The following is a 23,427-nucleotide window of genomic DNA, read 5'->3' as shown; positions in this document are numbered from 1 at the left end:
AGTCAAGGCTCATATAGGAATGCACTGTTTTGATATCTCAAGTTTAATCATACACCTTAAAGTATATATGTATAACAGACTCAAATATTATGACTGTATAAACACAGCCAAATCGTCAAGCAAAAATAGGAAAAGTATATCCAGTTAGTCAACCCTTCTAGATTTCCTGAATGTTTTCTATCATAAAGACAAATACATAGATAATTTATAATGTCTGTAAAAAATGGAATGAGTTGGGGACAGATGGCCTGACCCAGGCTGACCTTGTCAGGGACACCTGCTGAGGGGTCCCGGGGGGTTACCACCCAGGGATGGAGCTCTGTCTGCTTCAGGAGGGCCCCTTTTAATAATCGGCACAAAGGCCCTGGTATAAACAGCCCAATCAGAAAAATGTTTTTTTTGCTGTTACTAGTTATGAGTCAAGGCACAGATGAAAATGCATCTATGAAGCAGATGAGACGGTTGCTTTCTCAGATATCTGCTGAACAGGAGTCTTTCAACGCTCTTCCCGACCACGAAAGGGCAGTGCAAGCGAGAGTGTTCCAACAGGCACAGAGATGAGAAATTCTGTTTCCTTGGTTTCCCGTTGACTGCCTGCCAAGTGGAGAAGCTGGACTTCTGCCACTGTGTTTCATACCTTGATGATGTATTCCAGACAATTGCAAAAAACTGCACTTTCAGGGTAAGCCAGCAAATTGTGGCTACTCAATAAATATTAAGCCACCACAACAATTTGGAGTAAGTCCATTTGCTCTGTGCTTGAAAGAAAGGCATGACTAAAATGTGATATTCACTGTTGAGAAAATATGATCTAATTTTGACTGCTGACGCTTTCTTTGCTTTAAAATAATTGAGCTTGCTATTCATCTCATTACGAAAGAGTTAAGATATCAGTTAATAGTTATAGTTCTAATCCATATGCCAGGAGGAGTTTAAAATTAATTTGGATGGAGAATGAAGGAAAGGACTCTATTTTGAGGAAGCACCTTCCCAGGGTGAGTCTACTGGTCCATCACCTTCCTACCTGGGCACTGGTGTTTCTGTCCTGCTGCAGGGGCAGCATTTCTACAACCAGAAAGTGGATTATTTCAACACTCATTTAATTTCTGATCCTTCCGCTTCTAACTCTCAATAGGGGGGCCAATTAGCACTGATAACAGTAATTATTTTGCATAATGGGCACCTGTCACCTAGCCTACTAATCTGACTTCATGTGAGTAACCAAGTAGTAATGACTACTAGTTATCATTAGTCTAGATTTGCATTTATCCCCACCCCCAACCTTTTCTCACTTCACAACTGCCATTCCCCTCTGAGCATATGAAATGGTGAGACCACTTTGAAGAGAAGAAATCAGGAACAGAAAGATTTCCGTGATTATTTTTGGCAAATAGCCGCATTTCATTGGATTGCCTCTACAGTCTGGGGTAGTAAACATGTAATGTGGAATATATTTTAATTGCTGTGATGTAAATGAGGCTTTGGGGTCATGTTACAGAGTGTTAACTGAAAGATCCAGCTAGGACTTTAGCATGCCTGCAGGCCTTTTAAATTGTTATGGGAAATTGCAGCATTCAATTGAGTAGTCTCAACACTCAGCTCCCCTAAGGCTTATTACAGTTTGGCAACATGATGCCAATTTCAACTAATGTACATAATGCTTTTTCCCTCTCATACTTTATCTACAGAACCTCTCCAGTATGTACAACTCAAAAACCATGAAACACGAGGCAGATGAAGAGCTACATAAGCGAGACAATTTACCGCTATGTTATTGGCAAAAGGTGTCAGGTACAAAGGACCGGACTCAGATGGGCTCCAGAAAACCATGAGTATCAAAATATTGGCCCAATAACAATAAATAGAAATACACAGAAGATGCCCAAATTATTAGAATTTAGTTTCCCATTAAAATTTTAAAAATAACACACAAGAAATGCATCCAGATAACTCAATCCAAGAACAATTCAAGTGGTAAATATCTAGAAGATCAACTTGAGAGGCTAGGATGCTTAGAAAGTGTTTTACACTTTATAAACATTTTCATATATGCTCCGATAGTTAAGTTGGCTGTGAAAACCTGGGAACTTCAGTATGAGCCACTAGAAAGACAAAGTTAAAGTGATAAGGTTAGTCACTCAGCGTGTCTGACTCTTTGCAACCCACGGACTACAGTGCGCCAGGCCCCTCTGTCCATGGGATTTCGCAGGCAAGGATACTGAAGTGGGTTGCCATTCCCTTCTCCAGGGGGTCTTCACAACCCAAAGATCGAACAGTCGGTAAAGAATCTGCCTGCAATGCAGAAGACCCTGGTTTGATTCCTGGGTCGGGAAGATTTGCTGGAGAAGGGATAGACTGCCCACTCCAGTATTCTTGGGCTTCCCTAGGGGCTCAGCTGGTAAAGAATCTGCCTGCAATGCAGGAGACCTGGGTTTGATCCCTGGGTTGGGAAGATCCCCTGGGGAAGGGAATGGTTACCCACTCCACTATTCTGGCCTGGAGAATTCTATGAACTGTATAGTCCATGCGGTCGCAAAAAGTCAGACATTACTGAGCGACTTTCACTTTCACTTTACCATCTGCGCCACCAGAGAAACCCCCCAAAGATAGAATGTATCTTAGATGGAAGTAAGGCTTACTGTCATACAAGGGAGTGGACCAGAGGCTCCTGTTTCTTCTTCCTGGGACATGAAGTACCAGTCTATATAACTTCCTGGGGCTGAAAATAAGAAGGTGGACCAGATTCTTCTTCCTGACTAGCTTGAGTCTGACACAGGCTCCCACCCCACCCCTGTCCCGCCACCCCTCAGGATGTTTCTGAGCAAGACAATGCAGAACCCGCCACCAAGAGGGCAATAGATATGCCCAAGGTTGTCACTGGTTTTGCGTTAGATCTCCCAAATGGCTAGATAATACTCATTTCGGTTGGATCTGCAGAACTTGTAGAGTGAATCACAATGTTATAAGAATATCTTCCCAGCTACCATTAGTGAACTGCAGAACATCTTGGATAACAAACACTTCCTTTGAAGCCCGGCAACAAAAGACATGAAATAATCTCTGTGACAGGGATTCCCTGGTAGCTCAAATGGTAGAGTCTGCCTGCAATGCGCAAGACCTGGGTTCGATCCCTGGGTCAGGAAGATCCCCTGGAGAAAGAAATGACAACCCACTCCAGTTGTCATTGGAGAATCCTGGAGAATCCCATGGACGAAGAAGCCTGGCAGGCTACAGTCCACGGGGGCGCAAAGAGTTGGACGTGACTGAGTGACTTCACTTTCTTTTCAGTCTCTGTGACCTAAACACTACTCATCAACCTGGCAGTGGGTGTTTCATACCAGGCCATACACACCATGATTCACTGTGGAAATGAGTACTCTGATGAGGGTTATCCTTCCATCTCAAGCCAAGGCAGAGAGGCAGAAAAGGGCAGCTTCTGCAGAAGCGAAAGAGTAAAACCAGGGCACAGATCTGAACTATCTCATTAAGAAATTGTAGCAAAAGAGGCTAAATTATGGCTAAAATAACCATAAGCAGAATACTGTCAGAATACGGATTCTGAATAATCACGTCCTTCCACATCCCCACGGATGGCTCACTGAAACCATTTTACCAGTCTGATCACACCTAATTTTTTAGTTCAGCAAATTCTCCACAACACTATTCATGGCATACTTTGAAATATTACCTGTTTTGGTGGCTTATTGAAAAGAATAAAAGACTCAAAACAACACTGGAAAATCATCCACAATCATAATGCAACTATTTCTGTAGTAAATCAATGCTTACAGTCTCTGTTAAGGAATCAAGCATTCCTGGTTAATCACACTCTTCACCCCCTGACCCTTCAGGACTTATTCTTTGCTAATGTTTTGGAATAGAGCTGTTTATTGCCCTGACCACATCCTCTTCTGTACTTTTAGGGCAGAATGCTTACATGCTTCAGTAAAAATGTAATACTTCCTGGAGCTGGCTTGAAAAAGTAACACACAGTAGTGGTCAAGCGTGCCATACTCACAAAGCAGCACAGCTCAACTTTCTAGATGTTAGACCCAGTCCACCTGTGTCTTCTTGGTGCACCCCCCCCCCCAAAAAAAAACCTTAACAAATTGATATCCATTTGGTGGTACCTCTTATTTATTGGCAGCACACAAATAAGCCAAAGGAAAGTGGCTGAAAATTGCAGAATGATAAAAGATCTATACAATAACACATTCTCTGGTTTGTGTCCATGCAAACCAGTTTTGAGGTATATAATTCTTGCTCCAGATTGAATACTATTTTGGTTACAACTGCTGAGAAGGGGAAGGGCACCAATTGTCACAGAAATTCCACTGTACTTTCATTTTCTATTTAACCATTCCACATGCTTCTCAACTTCAAAATTCACATCACCCCTAAGTGTCCATTGGCAGACAAATGGATAAAGAAGATGTGGTACATATATACACTGGAATATTACTCAGCTATAAAAAAGAATGAAATAATGCCATTTGTAGCAACATGGATGGATCCAGAGATTATCCTACTAAGTGAAGTAAATCAGACAAAGACAAATATACATCACTTATATGTGGAATCTAAAGTATGATCCAAATGAACTTATTTACAAAACAGAAACAAACTCACAGACTTATAAAACAAACTTATGATTACCAAACGGGAAAGGTGGGGGAGATAAATTAGGAGGTTGGGATTAATATGCACTAATATTTATATATAATAATCAACAAGGACCCACTATATAGCACTGGGAACTCTACTCAATATTCTGTAATAATTGATATAGGAAAATAATCTGAAAAAGAATAGGTATATGTATATGTATATATATAACTGAATCACTTTGCTATACACCTGAAATAAAGGATTGCAAATCAACTATATAAAATAGAAAAATTTTTTAAAGGAAAAAAAAAGCAGTGCCCTTTTCTCAGGGCAAATGTCTTTATGCAATGCATAACATAAAGAAAAAAGTTCACAATGAGCCCATCCAAAAGACTCTTTCTGATGTTACCCACTGTTGTCTCACACATAGTAAGTCTTCAATAGTTTCCCAATTCACATGAATGTGGTATCCCGGAAAACCCAAATGAGACAACAAAGCTGGTTGTAATAGAAAAATAAATTACCTCAAAAGAGAAAAGATAATATGATATTGTCTTCAGGGCATTTCTCACTTGCCACTATCAGATTTAGTTCATTTGCTTTTGTGTAATTTTTTCACTATCCCCTATAGAGTCTTCATACTCTATTTAGAATCTTCCTCTTGAATAATAGGAACGTGATCATCTAGCAAGGAAGCTATTATAACAAAATCATGCCAAACATTCAAATGTCTTCATGAGTCTTAATATGGTAAAATTTATATCTCGAAAAATAATGGTTGTGTGGAATATTCTCATTATAATCATGCAATATTAAAACAAAGGGAAAGACCCTCAAACTAAAAAATCAAACCATTATAAATGACAATATACAGTGAATCTGAGGATTCTACAGTCCTGATATGCCCCAAAAGTTGCCAAATAGAGACTAAAAGAAGTTAACATACACAGCTAACATTTATTTATCTCATTTAGTTTCCACAACACACACATGAGGTAGGTTCTTTTATTAAACCTTCTTTTACTGATAAGGAAACCTAGGCTGAGAGAAATTAGGTAACTCACTCAAGGTCACACAGTTGCTAAGTAGCAGGGCTAGGAGTCCAACCCAGATTTCTGTGACATAAAATCAGTGCACTGAACCATGACGTTGGGTTGATCATTAGGGCAGATACGGCAGTCAACATCAGGTGAAAATGAAATGGTGGGTAATACTAATTCTTGTGTTTCACTGTGAATGCTTTTAAGGAAGAAATGCTCATCTACAGAAGTAACAGAAATATCACTATCATGTCATAATATTGTTCAGTGGGGTTTTGGTAATGCCCGGTGGAGCACAGACTGACCAATTAATTGGTTAGTCACCGGTGTGTCCTAGCATAGTAACTGATATGTGAAATCACAGAACCACAAAGGCCAGTGCTCAAACATTAGTAATAATAGCCAATAATAATTCAGCTATTAATTTTCACACTACGTAATGATGAAAAGTACTAATTTCCACAGGGCATGTTCAAATGAGAAACAAATCCTACCCTTGGTTTATGGCAGAGTTTATGAGAGAAGCAGGTTTCATGAGTGAAATTAAGATAGGTTCCTGTCACCAAGAATGCGACAGTTCACATAACTAATCACCCATAAAACCTATTACAAACAAACACTAAGAAAAACTCAAAAAGCATAGAAGAGTGATGAAATTTCCACCTCAATGACTGATAAAGTGAGATATATCAGAAATCAACTGAGCTGGAAAAATGACACAGTGTGAAGAGGTGCTTACAGTGATATGTGCTCAGGATCCTCCATTAGTCAAAGTGATGACTCCCAATACATGGATATTTCACATCCTCATACCTGGAAGCTCAGGTCTTAAATGATACAAGTCTGTCTTCTCACATAGAAACTAGAAAGGATGCTTCCAAATGCAGCACTTTCAAGGAAAATGACTTGTCAGATGAACAGCTCTCCATCTGAATCTTAAGAAAGCCATGGCTAGCCTTCCATTTTAGAATTAGATAAAGTACACATTTATCACACGCTCTTTAAATATTGTTTTCAGCACCAGTTTCTTGGCTTCAAGTTTCAGAGCTTCTTTAACCACTGCTTTGAACCAAACTTAATTAATGATTTTCCCATTTAACTTTTTAAGGAAAAGACATCCAGCCTTGTTAACGGGACAACAGTGCAGAGATAAAAGGGAGAGTGGGGGTCACAGATGATCAAGCATCCTATCCCATGTATCTTACTTTTAAAAACAGTTACATCGTTAGCTCTCAGAAAACTCTCAGCAGAACTGCCACTCTAACGGTGACAGGTGCTCCATAAACGTTTGGTGAATAAACATGGGGCTGCGTGAGTGACCCTACAAAGAGTGACCCACGGGGAGCGACCACTTTCATGTCCGGATCACAGAAACATTTTTAACACAACAGCCCCCCTCCAGAGGCCTCAACACGAAACTAAAATGCTACCTCTCATGTTATAAAGGAAAGAGTATTCAAATCACACATGCCAAGATAGGAGGGGGGCAAGGCATGAACTTGAGAAAAGTGCAAGGAAACAGGCTGTGGAAGAACTTTTTAATGGATATTCTTCTTTGCTGAATTTTGGGCAAAATAAGAAAAAAGATTTTTTTTTTCCAGTAAAAGTAATTCAATGGTCTAGGCAGTCTAAGATAGTTGGAGAGCAGTGTTGACAAAACCCCCTCTTTCCCATGTCTATGGAAGCCCAGCAGGTCCATTATTGTGCCTCATGGAAACCCACTGATTTTGAAGCTTACAAAGTGATGCAGAGCTTACCTTCTGGCTGTTTATCTTTCTCAGTATAGACCCAACACCACCCAGCCTTTAGAGCTGTTTGCTACGCTTATTCTAGATGCTCCCGCGCAGTCAGGTTGTCACTGAAAAAGGCAAATTGCATTTTATGGCTGTATCTGCTCAAAATCCTCTTCCCAGTGTATCATTCTGTCACTTCAAAAAAAGCATCTTTACCAAAAACAAAAAAAACCCCAAAAAGCTATTGCATCTTCCAAAAGCTAGTGGGATGTCCTTTCATAGAGTGTCACAAGGATGACCCTCCTCTGATGCTTCCAAAAGTGGGGATTTTCAAGATGCTCTCAAATGTACATTTCTTTTTCATTTCATTGATTATTCATGAGTTAAAAATAATTAAAGAAAAAAAATCTGAAATTGACAGTAATATTTTTCTTGCTAACCTCAATTAACTTCAGCCTCCCTTCTAAATCTCGTCATGCAGCCTGTCAGAACGGTACTTGGTGCTGCATCGGGGGAAAGGATGGCTAGAGATATCATAAGCAATCAGTTCGAAGTGTCTTTTTAAAATAGATATTATGTTTAAAATGAAAGCCATTTCATACAGACAAAGCCCGGAAAAATTCCTAGCTTGGTTGCAATTCTACAAAAAGGAAGAGAGAAAGTTGGAGGACCCACGGGGAGTGGTATATGCCTTAGCTGCACATGACTCAGCCCCACCTGATGGAGACGTTCCTGTCAAAGTGAGGAACCTTAGAAATATGAGAAACAGTGACAGGAAACGAGTACGTGGCCGATTAATCATCCTCGCCCCTGTGGTTTAATATGCACAGGATGCTGTCCTCTTCATTTTTCTTTCAGATGTCTGTTTTCTTTTTCTTTATCAGGGGTAGCTTTATAACTTCAAAAGCAACACAGAACTAATAAAGGGAATACTTCTTTTCTCTGGGAAACAAAGCTGGGATAGAAATGCCGGGCTAAGAGCGATCACAGGTCGTCTCAGTACAAACGGGAGTCAATTGTTTGGGGATCCACCATTAAATTGAATTGTTTTAGAAAGGGAAAGTCTGTTGTCATGTTCCTATCCTTTTTAAGAATTTCACTGTTTTGCAGAAGTCTGGGGAGAGCCTGTGGATCACAGAGAAACTTCAGCTTTCCAGAATGGAAGCTCTAGAATTCAAGATGGCAAATACAAGTCAGCTGGAAAATTCTTTTCATATATAAAGAATTCTGTCATATATAAAGATGATATAAAGTGAAAGATCAGGATTTCTTTTGGGTAGGTGTACACATGGCCCTATGCCTGATTACAAAGCTATAAAATTAGTGATATAATTTACCTATGTGCATACAGCAAATGCAAGATGGGAGAGTTGGTCCTAACCTCCCATCTTCAAGACCAAAGGTAGGTTCTAGCCTTTACTATGTATGCACATCACTGTCCATATTAAAATTTTCAAGGTGTTCAATTTTACTGTCCCAGCCATGACCTGGTAATAAAGGCCCAACATTTATTACTTTATTTGTTCAAATGTGGGGCATCAGATACCATAATTCAAACTACAGGAAAGATCCAGTCAAGGTAACCTCTCTCCCCTCTTCAACCACATGGACCTAGAGTCAATGGACACTTTCTTTTAGTAGAGGTTTCTCTTCCCTACCCCGCCTCTCCTGTCTCCATCCCTCCATCCTTCCCCCACTTCTTTTTCTTTCCTCCCTTCTTTCAGAAAGGAAAGAAACTATTATGGTAAGCAATGGTCCAGGGCCCACTTGAATACAGCAAGTCTGCTCCTGGGTCCACACCTACATGGGGGAGAATCACACTGCTGGTGGTGTGGGGGGGACACACCCCGACGGCACGCTGCCGTCTGCCTCTCCACAACCCACCTGCACCCCAGTCCTCTCTGCATCCTCAGTCATCAGTCATTTCTCAGCCATGTGACCTCAGCAGGTAACTTTAATTTCCTCGTCTCTTCCCTAAAATAGGGGATAATAACATCTTTTCCTTTCTGGAAGTAAAGGGTTGGTTGAAATTATCCCGAGGTTCCTGCTAACTCAAAGATCTATAATTTAGAGATTTCTCAGAGTGCTCCTTCCTAATTTCCATGACCTTGAGACACAGTAAAATGTCAACCTTCCTTGTAACGTGAGCAAAGATAAGCAGCCTTATGTGTCATCATCCATTTTTCTCTTAAAACATTTTTTGTCTCCTTATCTCATACTTTAAAATAATTACAAACCCGAGCGGTTCTTCAAGCAGAATAACCCAGGCTTCCTCTTCCTCCCCACCCCTCCTCAGTTCTACATTGATTTCATGAAGTTGAAAGAGGCAAAACTGTTGGTCAGCATTTCAGGAGTTGATAAAGAAGATGCTTTTGAGTTTCAAATCTAGTCTTACAAAGAGATATTCAAATGCCCCTGCTTGAATCATTTTCATTTTTCAACCAAGTGGTTGTTAATAATGAGGAGAAACTAGTTTAGTGGAAAATCTGCACAGATTATTAGATAATCCGGGGTTACTAATGCCCTGTTGTCCTTTAGTCCTGAATAATCACTGGCCAGGGTTTTCCAACCATTCCCAGCTTCACTTCTCAAACTCCAAAAGTCTACCCTGCAGTTGGCCACTCCACCGTCTTTTTCTTTGATGTGCTTCAATCACTGGGGCTTATTTTTTCCACTCTTCACTTGGATATTTCTCCCTTTCAATTCTTTGATTCCCACACATCTTTCCCCCTTGAGATTTAATTCTAAGACAACACTTCCCCGAACAATCTTTAAACCTCTCTCTCTCTGAGGCCCATCTTCACGTCCTGTTTCATGGAGAGTTTTGTTCCTGTGTCCTATCAACTTCCTTCCTACAGGAGCCAAAGCTCTGTGACAGCACACATCCTGGCTTCACGGACAGAAGTGCCTCGACATCACGAAACGCGATCTCACAAAACGAGCGAGAGGCACCGAGTTCCAGTGTATGCGCGTGAAGACGGAACCCACTGGGCTGAAGCCTGGGGTGTCACAGCACTTCTGAGGGGTTTCCTGCTGCTTCATGTATTTATGCATTCAACAACGATGTTTCAAGGACTAGCACTGTGCTGGGTACCAGGGCTAGGATGGGAGGGCGCAGATACCTGGTCCTCACGGAGCTTTTAGTTCTGTGGGGGACACAGACAAATAAACAAGCCAATAACAATTGCAGATTGCAGTGGGTGCTATGAAGACATCAGGCTGCTGAGATGGAGAAGAATGAGCTGAGTGTGTGTGGCGGAGCGGGGGTCATCCCCTCGGATGGAGGTGATGTTTAACCTGAGAGGCACAGAGGAAGTGCTCCCCCGAAGAAAGCTGAGTGATCTAGGGCGCCAGGGAAAGCTGTTACACCAGCCCCATGTGCCAGCAGCCTGGGCCGCAGACAGAGAGAAGGCCCGAGAGAGCCCTTCACTGTGAGAAGGAAGGGGCTGTAGGTGCGGAGGGAGGGTGTTAAACTGGTCCTGAGTCCCAGGCCCGGATGGGTGAGTAATGCCTTCCGGGTATCTGGGAAATGCACAAAGGACCTCCCAGTTTTCTCTGAGGCCTGGCTGTCCTCTGGTTTTCTTTACTCCCTGGCATCACATAACAAGCCACAATTAATGAGACAATCTGGCCCTATCTGAATTTGCTGCCTAAAAGAACCTAAATGATGCAAATAGAGAACTTTAACACTACAAGGAGCTATTGTTGGAGAAGGTTAATATGCAGTCTTGGGAATTCACAGGCTGCTATACGGAAGCCAAAGCAGCCTTGCAGGGCTGGGACACTGAAGATGAGGGAGGCTTTGGGTCTTTTCATGGAAGAGATAATGAAGAAGAGTTCAGAAACCGTAGGATGTTGAACTACTATTTTTATTCTGTATTGTGGAAAGGAAGTACAGAAATAAAATAATCTGTTCATGTAAAAGCAGCACCTTTACTTCAAAGATTAAGACAGTTCAGAAAAAGAATTTATCTATATGATCTGTATGACTTGAATGGTTGTGTAAATTCTGTGTCTCAGGATTGGGTCAAATCACAGGAAACTGCCAATATTATATTGCTTTTTGATGTATAAGGATGGCAATGCTACACAGTTCGACAAAGAGTTATGCCAACAAACTAATAGCCCATCTTTGATAAACATGATGTGCTTTTTGGTTTCTGCTCTATGTGGATTCTCTAAATTTGAGCTTCTCATCAGGAGAAATAAAGTGTTAGCCACTCAGTCATGTCCAACTCTTTGCGACCCCATGGAATGTAGCCCAACAGGCTTCTCTGTCCATAGAATTCTCCAGGCAAGAATACTGGAGTGGGCTGCCATTCCCTGCTATACCCAGGGATAGAACCCGGGTCTCCTGCACTTTTTGAACATATATATATATGGCATATACATATATCACACATAATTTATATAATATCTCCTGCATTTTATAATATATATTATACTTTATATAATATTTTATTATATTATAGGCAGATTTTTTACCATCTGAGTCACCAGGGAAGCCCAGGGAAGAATATGGATCCTCTAAATTTGAGTTTTTCACCAGGGGAGAGGAGAATAAAAAGGAATCTAGAATGTATGGACTGTCACCACCTGTCAAGCCTGATGTTATGAGCGCTCCATACATCATTTTATTTATGCCTCATAAAGAGGTGACTAGCTGAGATATTACTTTGGTGACAAAGGTCCGTCTAGTCAAAGCTATGGTTTTTCTGGAAAAAACTGGAAAAAACCAAGCTATGGTTTTTCCAGTAGTCATGTATGGATGTGAGAGTTGGACTATAAAGAAAGCTCAGCACCGAAGAATTGATGCTTTTGAACTGTGGTGTTGGAGAAGACTGTTGAGAGTTCCTTGGATTGCAAGGAGATGAAACCAGTCAATCCTAAAGCAAACCAATCCTGAATTTTCATTGGAAGGACTGACATTGAGGCTGAAGCTCCAATACTTTGGCTACCTGATGTGAAGAACTGACTCATTTGAAAAGACCCTGATGCTGGGAAAGATTGAAGACAGGAGGAGAAGGGGACGACAGAGGATGAGATGGTTGGATGGCATCATTGACTCAATGGACATGAGTCTGAACAAGCTCTGGGAGTTGGTGATGGACAGGGAGTCCTGGCGTGCTGCAGTCCACGGGGTGGCAAAGAGTTGGACATGGCTGAGTTACTGAACTGAAACAATGAAATACTGCATAAGAAATTAAGAGCAAATTAGCACAAGCAATGTCTGTCTGAAAAATGAGATCTTTTGTCTTAATCCCATAATGTTTTTTAAGAAATAATTTTGGTACAGACTGAGTAAGACATCATCATCAAAGGCAGAAATTTATATATGTAGACTCCTTGGGTGCCCAGCTGTGCCAAGGACATGAAGTGATCCAGAACAGGAGGTGTGGACGTGAATGGTAAATTATGTAATCCCGAAATGCTGTGTCTCCTTCTCCTCTGAAAAACACTACTTACAGACACTGAGCATTCAGCAAATCTAATAGATGAAAGATCGCTCTGACTACAAACATCTGTGCCTCAGAAATTCCTTGCACGTTATATAGCTTGCACATAAACCAAAATAACCTGTAGGCTTTAAGTACAATTGGAAAAAAATAATCCCTTAATGATTTGTGTGCCTGCTCAGTCATGTCCGACTCTTTTGCAACTCCATGGACTGTAGCCTGTCAGGCTCCTCTGTCCACGAAGTTTTCCAGGCAAGAATATTGGAGTGGGTTGCCATTTCCTTCTCCAATGATTTATTTGCATCTTTATCAAGAAAAGTCAACTTTGATTCCATACTAAAAGAGCTAGCATGCATGGACACAACCTAAATGTCCATCAAAGATGAATGAAGAATATGTGGCATACAAATACAATGGAATATTGCTCAGTCATAAAAAAGAACAAAACAATGCCATTCGCAGCAACATGGCTGGATTTAGAAACGATCATAAAGAGAAGGTAGAGAAAGACAAGCACCATATTGTCCCATTTATATGTGGGATCTAAAATATGACACCAGAGAACTTATCTATGAAATAGATTCACAGACAGAGACCAGAGACTTATGGCTACCAAAGGGGAGAGGGAGAGAGGGGGATAAATTAGGTGTTTGGGGTTGACAGATACACATCACTATATAGATAACAGATAAACAACAAGAACATACTATACAGCACAGAGAACGATATTCAATATCTTGTAATAATCTATAATGGAAAAGAATCTGAAAAAGAATATATATATGTACAACTGAATCACTTCGCTATACGCCTGAAACTAACACAACATTGTATACCAACTACATGTCAAAATAAAATTAAAAAAGAGCCGTCATGTATTTAACAGTAAACAAATATTGGGGGTGAAATAAAATATAATAGGCTAGCAATAATTCCATAATAATTAAAAAGTACATTGTATGTAGGCATGAACCCAAATCACTGAAGACATATAGCTCTCTTTAGTATTTCCTAGCTGGTCAGTTCTCTTTAATTTTCAGGCCCTGACAGCTAAACTATCCACAGGAAAACAACAGTTCTGTCCTCCCATGTGAATGCCTTGTCCAGATGTCATACTTATTCCTTCCATGAAGCAAAACATAAAGATGAAAACTCAAATAGTATGAGAAATGAAAAATAATCGGATGAGAGGTTTAATCACATTTTTTACTGCTTCCCATTGTATTATTTGTGTTTGTTTGCTCTTGCACGTAAGCTCTGATTTTTGAAGCCTTACTATATTAATAGGGCTGTTTTTGCAGCCAGAGTTACAATAAGTTACAATAAAAGCCAGGAAAGGACTCCCTCCACTGTCTCCACATGCATTCCTGAGTGAATCCAACACTATTTTTCATATCATCAGTAAAAAAAAACAGCATTTTTCATTATCATTCTAGGGGATTTAATTAATTGAAATATTACAAGAATGTATGCAAAATCAGTTGGCACTCACATGAGAATAATCCTGTTACTCCATTGCTCAATACAGAATGAAAATGCCAATTCTTGGCTAACCATATCAAACTGTAGCCCCTGCTCCCAACTCACCTCAACTTGTTGAAATTATGGGAACTTCCATTGTTGTTGGTTAGTTGTGCCCAATTCTTTTGCAACCCCATGGACTATAGCCTACCAGGCTCCTTTGTCTATAGGATTTCCCAGACAAGAATATTGGAGCAGGTTGCCATTTCCTCCTCCAGGGGATCTTCCCAACCCAGGGATGGAACCCAAGTCTCCTGAACTGGCAGACAGATTCTTTACCACTGAGCCACCAGGGAAGCCCCATGAGACCTTTAAATACATTCAAAGACAAGAAAAGAGGCAAAAGTATGAAGAAGCATAGGAAAATTACAGCAAAAATAAGTGTTGCCTCAAGAAGAGATCTTGAGCAAAATGATCAATAATGAGCATCTAAATTATGTTTGTCCATATTCTTATTTTCAGGAATGCTGAGTTGTATCTTCAAAAAAAAGACCAGGCCATACATTTTAAGGTTGCATCTATACATGGGAATCCAATGTTTTCTGGGAAGTGATCACAGCATTTGGCAGTTCTGGACAAAGAAGGCCAGTGGTCAGTCATATGGCTTTGGGGTTGGACTCCCAGAGCATTTTTGTAATTTGGATCTTGCTGGAATGCACTACGTCATTTAAGCTCGAGGGCATTAGAAAACAAAATGGCCTTTATATCTCTTTACAGAGAAGGGCACAGTCAGATACGACCGAGGGGACTTTCAAAGTTGCTTCTAACCCAGAGTCCCTTCTGTTCCAGTCAACTTCAGCCTCATCATGTCAATTCAGAGCTGGAACACAAATGCTTCTCTCTCTCCCGTTTGAGAAAGCAGAATCTGTTCCTGGATTTAAAATTAGGGGAAAAACATCAGAGTGAACTGGTTTTGACTGTTTCAGGATGACCACGGTGGCTGCTGCGCATGTGTGTGTGGTTGGGGGGGAGGGGGGGCGGTGCTGTCTAGAAATCTTATTTTGCCTCTAGAAATCCTTAGACCTTTCGAACTGTGGTGTTGGAGAAGACTCTTGAGAGTCCCTTGGACTGCAAGGAGATCAAACCAGTCCATCCTAAAGGAGATCAACCCTGAATATTCATTGGAAGGACTGATGCTGAAGCTGAAGCTCCAATACTTTGGCCAACTAATGCAAAGAACTGACTCATTGGAAAAGACCCCGATGCTGGGAAAGATTGAAGGTGGGAGGAGAAGGGGATGACAGAGGATGAGGTGGTTGGATGGCATCACTGACTCAATGGACATGAGCTTGAGCAAACTCTGTGAGATGGTGGAGGACAAAGAAACCTGGCGTGCTGCAGTCCATGGGGTCTAGAAGAGTTGGACATGACTTGGTCACTGAACAACAACATCCTTAGACCTCTGCTTCAGGAGTCAAAGGTTGGTCCTAAGAAAAGAAAGCACTTCACAACCAGGACTCAAGCTTTATAGTATTAGTAGAAACCCTCTTCTTAAGTGATGATATTTTTTTAAACTTCGCCACCTGTCAAAGGCAGAGAGGGTGGTACACACAGGGTGGGTGTATGAAATGCTGCCTCCCAATGTTTGAACTCCTTGGTGGAGGGAATCCTGACTTAACCCAGGACACCGAGGGCCCAGAAAGCAGGGAGCCCAGGACAACCCCAAGCCTCCCAAATATCTCCCCATGTCTTCCACTAATTGTCAGAGGCATTTGGGTTAAGAAGCTCTTCTTTTAAAATGCAAATGCCCCCAGGAGGGTTAAGCCTCATTCATACCTCTGTGTGAATTAGTTTAATTAGATAATCAGATCTAATTAATTGAGGGCTCAGGGAAAGAGAGTTTTGATTGAGGTGGGCCAAAGGGAGGAGACTTTTGGAAGGGACGGGGGTGGAGGCCTCTGAAGAACTCTAAGGCGAAGGGAGGGCAGTGGGGTACTGGGGTGAGGGAGTGCAGGAGGGGAGGGGTGAGGCTGCCAAAGGCAACCTGTGGCTCCTCTTCCGCTTTGCCTGGAGTCTTAGGGCACCAGAAACGCCACCGCAAATCACCCCCATTCTTGCCCCGTGGTTAATAAAGTCATCAGGATACATTCAAAGGCTGAAAACCTTGCCCCAGTTGGAACTGATTGGGTCTGGCCAACTTTCAGATCTCAAGAAAGGAAAAAAAAGAGTAGGCAGAAGAGAAAGAGGAAAAGGGAGGTGAATTTTCACCCCTCTTTGGGTCCCAAACCACAGTCTCCAAATATCCTCGGGTGGAAGAGACCTTTCACCCACCCAGCTCCCACAGCCACACGCAACCTGACACACGGCCCACTCTCCTCACCGCTGCCACTGTTTACCAAGTCTGGCTTGGCCAGAGGTTGCTGCTGGATCCCCTAGGACTGATCCCCTCAAAGATGGCCATGAAGAAGCAGAGTCCAGTGGTTAACAAACCCAGTTTATGTCCTGACCATGGACTCTGCTTGTGACGAGATGCTAAGAAAATTACTCAAGTTCCAAGGAACCCATAGGCCCCAGAATGGAACATGGTCTCACCGCTCCCCAGAGTTGCCTCTTCTTAGTTATCGCTGAGCTAGGGGCTTCAGCGGCCCTTCTTTGGGAAACTTGAGAGCAATACCCCCAAGCCCTTCTGGGCCTGCAACAAGCGCTCTTAGCGTGTGCAGCTTGAGTGCAGGCAAGCCATCCTTTCTTCATCTGTATCCTCAGGTTCACTGTCGGCTCTTTAAGGGCAGAGAGCAAATCACCTGTGCAGTTCATCCCCCACACCTAGCTCAGAGCACACGCTCAATATCTATTTTTGGAGACAGAGAAAGGGAGAAAGGATCAAAGCCCGAAGCAGTTACCCACAGGGCTGAGCAGATCTGTGATCTCCAAGGCGCTGTGACAGAAACATGTCTGTTTGAATCGGTGGCTGATGTAGATACAATCCTTTTCTAACAATACGGATAATAGCCACAGAACACTAACATTTTCTAACACTGGAAAAATATAACAAAAAAATATTTTAGGAAAACATCTCCACTACTTGGCTGGATCTGGAGGGACCAAAATGTAGCTCCGTGGGACACGCGGTTCTATTACCAAGATGTGCACTTTTCATTTTTTAAAGGTGAATTTTACATAGAAAATATTCCCTAACGCATCTAAGAATGGAATGCTATGGACAGACAGAAGGCTTCTACAAAACCAAGCTGAACCCCTGCGCCTCTTGGAAGTGGTTTTGGTTTTGTTTTTCGATCAGCTTAGTTGCAGGTATCAATATGACCCCCCTCTCTTTCTAATAGCCTTTATTCCTATAAAAAATTTTTATAGCCTCATATTTTTCTCATTAAAAGAAACTGAACAGGGCCAAATTGTTCTTTAGCATTGTAGTTTGTTCCATAAACAACAGAAGGCACTCAGATGGCAAAAACAGCTTTTTCATGGGCTGAAAAAGGAAAAGAGCAGAAAAAATGTTTGGGGAAAAATTTTTTTTTCATGGGCCCTTATCTGAGACGTCCAAGTTTTAATAAGACTCCTAAGAAAATCATTCTAGGGAAGAATAATGTAAATGTGACTCATGGAATAAATTTAGAGTCTCCTCTCGTCTTCTAAGCCTCGTATAACAGTTGAGTTTGGGACTAAAAGGAGCCTGGTGAGAATCTGCCACGTGAACACGGCCACTCGGGTTACCTCTGCGTGCGGTGCCGTCTCTGTGTCCTATGCCCTCCTCCTGGGTGGCCAGGTCTGTGTTCATTCATCACATCTCCAGGGAAGACCCCGCCACGAAGGAAGGATCTAAGCTCTCAAGTCAAGAGTGGCCTCGTTTTCAATAATGATTTGGGCAATTAAGTAGCTGTGTGACCTGGGGCAGGTTACACACACACCCTGGGGCTGCTTTCCCCGACAGGAACACAAGGTGAGGGAAGTGAAAATGTGGCCAAGTCTCAAAGGCACCTTGGGCCTTGATCTCCCAATACAACCAGGCTCCCTCAGGCTTTGTCCCCTGGCCTCAGAGTTCTCTTTGGAGTCCCTCTACTGGAAGGTTCTGTAAAATCAGCTGGAGATGGGGGCAAGTGGTGTTTAGGACATACCTACTCGTGTTCACCCAGTGGGAGACTGTCAGAGAGGGAGGCAGTGTGTGTGAAGAGCGCATCCACATGCTCATGGACTCATCTTGATTACATGTATAAATATATAATTCACCTTGATAATGCTTACTGACCAGTCAAAGCTCCTGTGAAGGCAGACTCCTCTTTAAAAGGCTTTTCTGGATTTAAAACTAGAAAAAAAAATTTTTTTCTAATTTTAGTTTGGACTCATGAAGGCTATCCACTTCAGTATTCTGCCCTGGAAAATTCCACGGACTGTATAGTCCATGAGGTCACAAAGAGTCGGACACCACTGAGTAACTTTCAGTACACTACATGATATAATATTGCTTCTAGTAGTGGTTCTGGGAATTTTAAAGACAAAGTGAATGGCTGAGTTGTCCCAAGGGTGTGAATATTAAAGCATCTGCCCTACATTTCAGGATTCAGAAATCCAGCTCCGCTGCTGCAGCCAGGTTTCTGGAGCTGCTCTGGAAAGCAACAGCTAGTTGCTCATTCATTCATTCAACAAGAATCCTTGGATCTGAGAGTCCATAGATGAATAAGACACCCTTGTTCCTGTTTAGTTCATGATCAATGCAGGGAGATACATACATGATTTGCATGTGCGCTCAAGTCAAATCCATCTCTTTTGTGATGCTATGGACTGTAGCTTGCCAGGCTCCTCTGTCCATGGGATTCTCCAGGTGAGAATATAGAGTGGCTTGCCACTTCCTACTCCAGGGGTTCTTCCCGATCCAGGGATCAAACTGGCGTCTCTCGAATCTCCTGCACTGGCAGGTGGACTCTTTACCACTGAGCCACCCGGAAAGCCCAAACGCATGACTAGCTTTGAGGAAAGACACCTGCCCTTCAGTTCAGGGATCCCTAAAAGAGGGGATGCTGAGGCCACCTGCCAATTAGAAGAGCTGAGACGGGGTCTGGGTGAGCACCTGAAGGGAGATGGATCACCCATATCAGAGGACCAGGCTGGGGGCGGCAGGGGGTGGGGGTGCTGGCCAGCAAAGCCTGGGAAGTCTCCTGCCTCAGGGAGACCGTCAACTGTCGGCTGCTCTTAGCAAGAGAAAAACCAAAACCCCTCCAAGAAGATAAGGAATTTCACCCATTTCAGAAAAACTCAAGAGAGCAAAGGAGAATTTACTAAATTTTAACCTCTGCAACTTGGTACTGAAAAGCCCTTAAAAAAAAAAAAAAAAAAATGGGGCGTGGCTGTGGCCCAGCCTTGGCCTGAGAACATCATCTTCTCTGAGAAGAGAGGCGGAGCTTCCCTGGCGGGTCCGCGTTCACGTCCCTTCCAATTCCATGTTATGCCCAGGCTGCGCGTGTCACTGGTCTTCATCTGAACTTTCCTTTTCTCTAAAAACAGGCCTGCTGCTTCTCTTAAGGCAGCCTTTACCAGCTGCTTAGGCTTAACATGATTCATTCCTTCTCAATCACGCGGAGTATGTGCGTTCTGTAACACATCTCCCTGTAATCATATGTTGCTTTAAAACGTAGCTGATAACTTTTAAGAACCTGGTCTTAAATTGTCACTCAGGTACTCCAGTGTACCAGGCACAGTGCAGATCCTCAATAAATATATATGGAATATAAGTGCTGAACATTTATGTCTTTGCAAAACAAAAATATACCAACTAAATAAGAAACATACACAGAAAAATTATGGTGAAAATTGATACAAAGATTAATTCCTTGAGCCCATTTCTATCATGAATACACAAGCTCACCAAACTTCGCAAATATTTACAAACACGTGTTAACCTAGGTTAATTGATGCTTCTAAGCTGTGGCACTGAAGAAGACTCTTGAGAGTCCCTTGGACTGCAAGGAGATCGGACCAGTCAATCCTAAAGGAAAGCAACCCTGAATATTCAGCTGAAGCTGAAGCTCCAATACTGTGGCCACCTGATGCGAAGAACTGACACATTGGAAAAGACCCTGATGCTGGGAAAGATTGAAGGCAGGAGGAGAAGGGGGTGGCAGAGGATGAGGTGGTTGGATAGCATCACCGACTCCAAGGACATGAATTTGAGCACGCTCTGGGGATAGTGGAGGACAAAGGAGCCTGGTGTGCTGCCATCCATGGGGTGACAAATTGCGTCCATGGACAATTTATTGATTGAACAACAACAAATAACCTAGGTAGAATTAATTTTCCTCTAGTTAACAATCAAACAATATATATGCTTAACTCAAAACCTGTATTTAAAATATAAGGGAGAGATACAACTGTATTGGAGAAATAGAAACTACGGACCCAAAACGAATCCCTGATATGGAAGTAACAGTGTGACTGTAATTCTTTAGAAGCCCCCAAATTAAATATATATTAATATATGTTGCAGCAACGGTTGACAAATTAGGAACCTGAGGTTTAAGATGAGAAAAATACCTATCATTTCCTGAGTATCTCTTTCATTAAAAAATAGGTTATTATATTTAGCAATAATTTAGTAAACATCCTTCATCTCATATAGACACAAAATTAAAGAAATAAAAAATTTTTCTCTGTGATGAGAACTCAGGATGTACTCTCTTAACAACTTTCATATATAACATCCAACAGTGTTGATTATATTTACCATATTGTCATTACATCCCCAGTACTTATTTATCTCATAACTGGAACTCTGCACCTTTGGACTGCATTCATCCACTTCTCCCTCCTCCTGTCCTCCAGCTCAGTTCATGACGTACGTAAGTCAGAGCATTCTGTTGTACACCTGAAACTTATATAGTGCTGTCAGTTATGTCTCAATAAAACTGGAGGAAAAAATAAGTCACTATATTCAAATCTATGGAAGTTATTTAAAGACTGGGAGTCCTATTTGGATCTGCTAAGTGTAAAGTTCAAAAACTAGTTTCTCAGAAAACTCTTTATAACCCCCAATTATATTTTCTGTCTGATATAAAAATGGTCTAAATTATATGGTTCAGTGGATTCAGAGAAGACTTTTTCCCCACTTGGTTAGAGGGTTTTCTTTAGCACAAACAAGTGGTAACCTTAGTTTGAAATTCAACCTTGTTGGAATCTGATATATAAAATGATGACAAGTACCTGGTGAATCCAGAGAATGAGGGGGAAACTATCATCGAAATGGATGAAAACAGTGATCAAGATTATTTTGTAAGGGAAGGTTTGATCTGTTTTTCTACAATGAAACACTGTCATTTTCAACCTCTTCCATTTATCCCAATAAAAGGACTCTCTAGAAAGAAAGACACATAGTTTAAAATAGTCTCTGTACCAAAAAACATGCAACTCTAAATTTAGAAGAGAATTTGGAACATAGGGGCATCATATGGTTTATTTAAATGCTTATTCTGATTATTATTGGTAGACATATAAGATTCAGGACCAAGCCAAGTGATGTTTTGGCAGTACTGAGGCAATGCATAAATATTTTAGCCATTTATTTCATATGTAAAATTATTTTTGACATTATAAGTCAATCTTTATAAAAAAGCATTAAAATAGAAAAAAAATGACATTTTATAATATCCAGTAAATATTATTAAAATGTCTTTCTTCAAGTTTGACATTTAAAAGTAATTCTGATGTTAAATTTTAATTCCATACACAGGCATCACACAGTTCCTTAAATATGTCATGGAAATTTCAAAATGCCATCAATATTATTATGACTTTTCAAGAGAAAAATATAAATATTTTTCAGTTTGGAGAGAAAAATCCAAAACGCACTATAAAATAACTCCTAAAAAATACAATTTAAGCTCATAAAGTTAAAAATCCATGGCAAACTTTAAAATAAAATCAGAACTAAATATTATAACTAGTTTTCAATAAAGGTACCACTCCACATTCTAGGTACATGAATAAGTCTGACAAAGGCAAACCAGTTTTTATCTGAAATTGCTAGAAACGTAAAATGACTATTATCTTACAAATCTCATTTTAAAAATTGCAATTAATAACTAGGTGGTGAACACTTTCTTTCAGCTCTAAAATCTTATTCAACCTGTTATTAATAAGATAAGATCATTTACATAAAATGTGCAACCCCCTCGGAGTTCAGAGGTTCTGCTCTGTCACTTGGCGAGCAGACAGTCAACTGGCTCCTTAGACAGTTACCTGCTGAAACAGCAAATCCTCTCCCTAGAGTGTCTTTGTTCTTTTACTCTGTATTTCCAAAAATCTACGCTAAATATTAACTTGTGCTTCTTTGACCCAGATTCCCAAAAACCTATCAAACAGGGGAAGGAATTCTTCATGGGGTCCATGCCATCCAAATTCCCAAAGATGGTTTTAAGGGAAGACTCCTTTGATGTTTAATAGAATCAGACATTTGGACTAAAACAGTCTCGTCTCTCTCCTCTATTGCCGCCACCACTGCTAACAATTATAAGCTTTCAGTGCTCTGAATAATTCACAATCTCATCTGCTCTACTCAGAGTAAAGACAATGTTGAGAGTACAAGGTCACTTTTTTTTCTCTTTCCAACTACTGGCTTTTCCAACCCGACACCAGTCTGATTGCATGATCCACCTAGTGTTTGACACGCTTCCCCTGACAGCTTCTTAACAGCCGTTAGTCTATTTACCTTAGGGTATGAAAAATAATAAGGATGCAGTGGGGTGTCAGATTTCTTTCACAGTAGTAAATACAGGTTCAGTGTTTGCCCCTTCATTTTACTTCAAGACACTTGAAACAACCTAGCATGCTGTTTTATTGTGATGTTGACCAATATAAATTCACAAACATGTATACGATACCAGGCTGCCTGGACTTTTAATGGTATTTTACATATAACACATATTTTTAAAAAAATCCAAACCATCATAAACTGTTTATGAGAGATCAACATCTGTGAATATGCCCCTCTGGGGTCATCTGGAAAACCTTGCAAACTTAGAGTCATCAACTTAGAATCATGGAGAAGAGCAGCAAGCTGCCAATACTCAAATTTCATTCATTCATTTTTATCTGAAAGTGATACCAGCCAGGAGAGAGGCATGTGTT

At 41.1% G+C, this 23,427-nt stretch overlaps 1 protein-coding gene across 1 annotated transcript in view; it reads right to left on the bottom strand.

The window, feature by feature from the left end:
- TENM3 (teneurin transmembrane protein 3) overlaps nucleotides 1–23,427 on the bottom strand; it is a 701,853-nt gene that overhangs the window by 457,517 nt on the left and 220,909 nt on the right. The window lies entirely within an intron of this gene.

Source organism: Dama dama, chromosome 32 (genome assembly GCF_033118175.1).
Source record: "Dama dama isolate Ldn47 chromosome 32, ASM3311817v1, whole genome shotgun sequence".
Classification (NCBI taxonomy): domain Eukaryota; kingdom Metazoa; phylum Chordata; class Mammalia; order Artiodactyla; family Cervidae; genus Dama; species Dama dama.
Note: the sequence above shows the minus strand (reverse complement) of the source record. Positions and strands in the feature narration are given on the sequence as shown.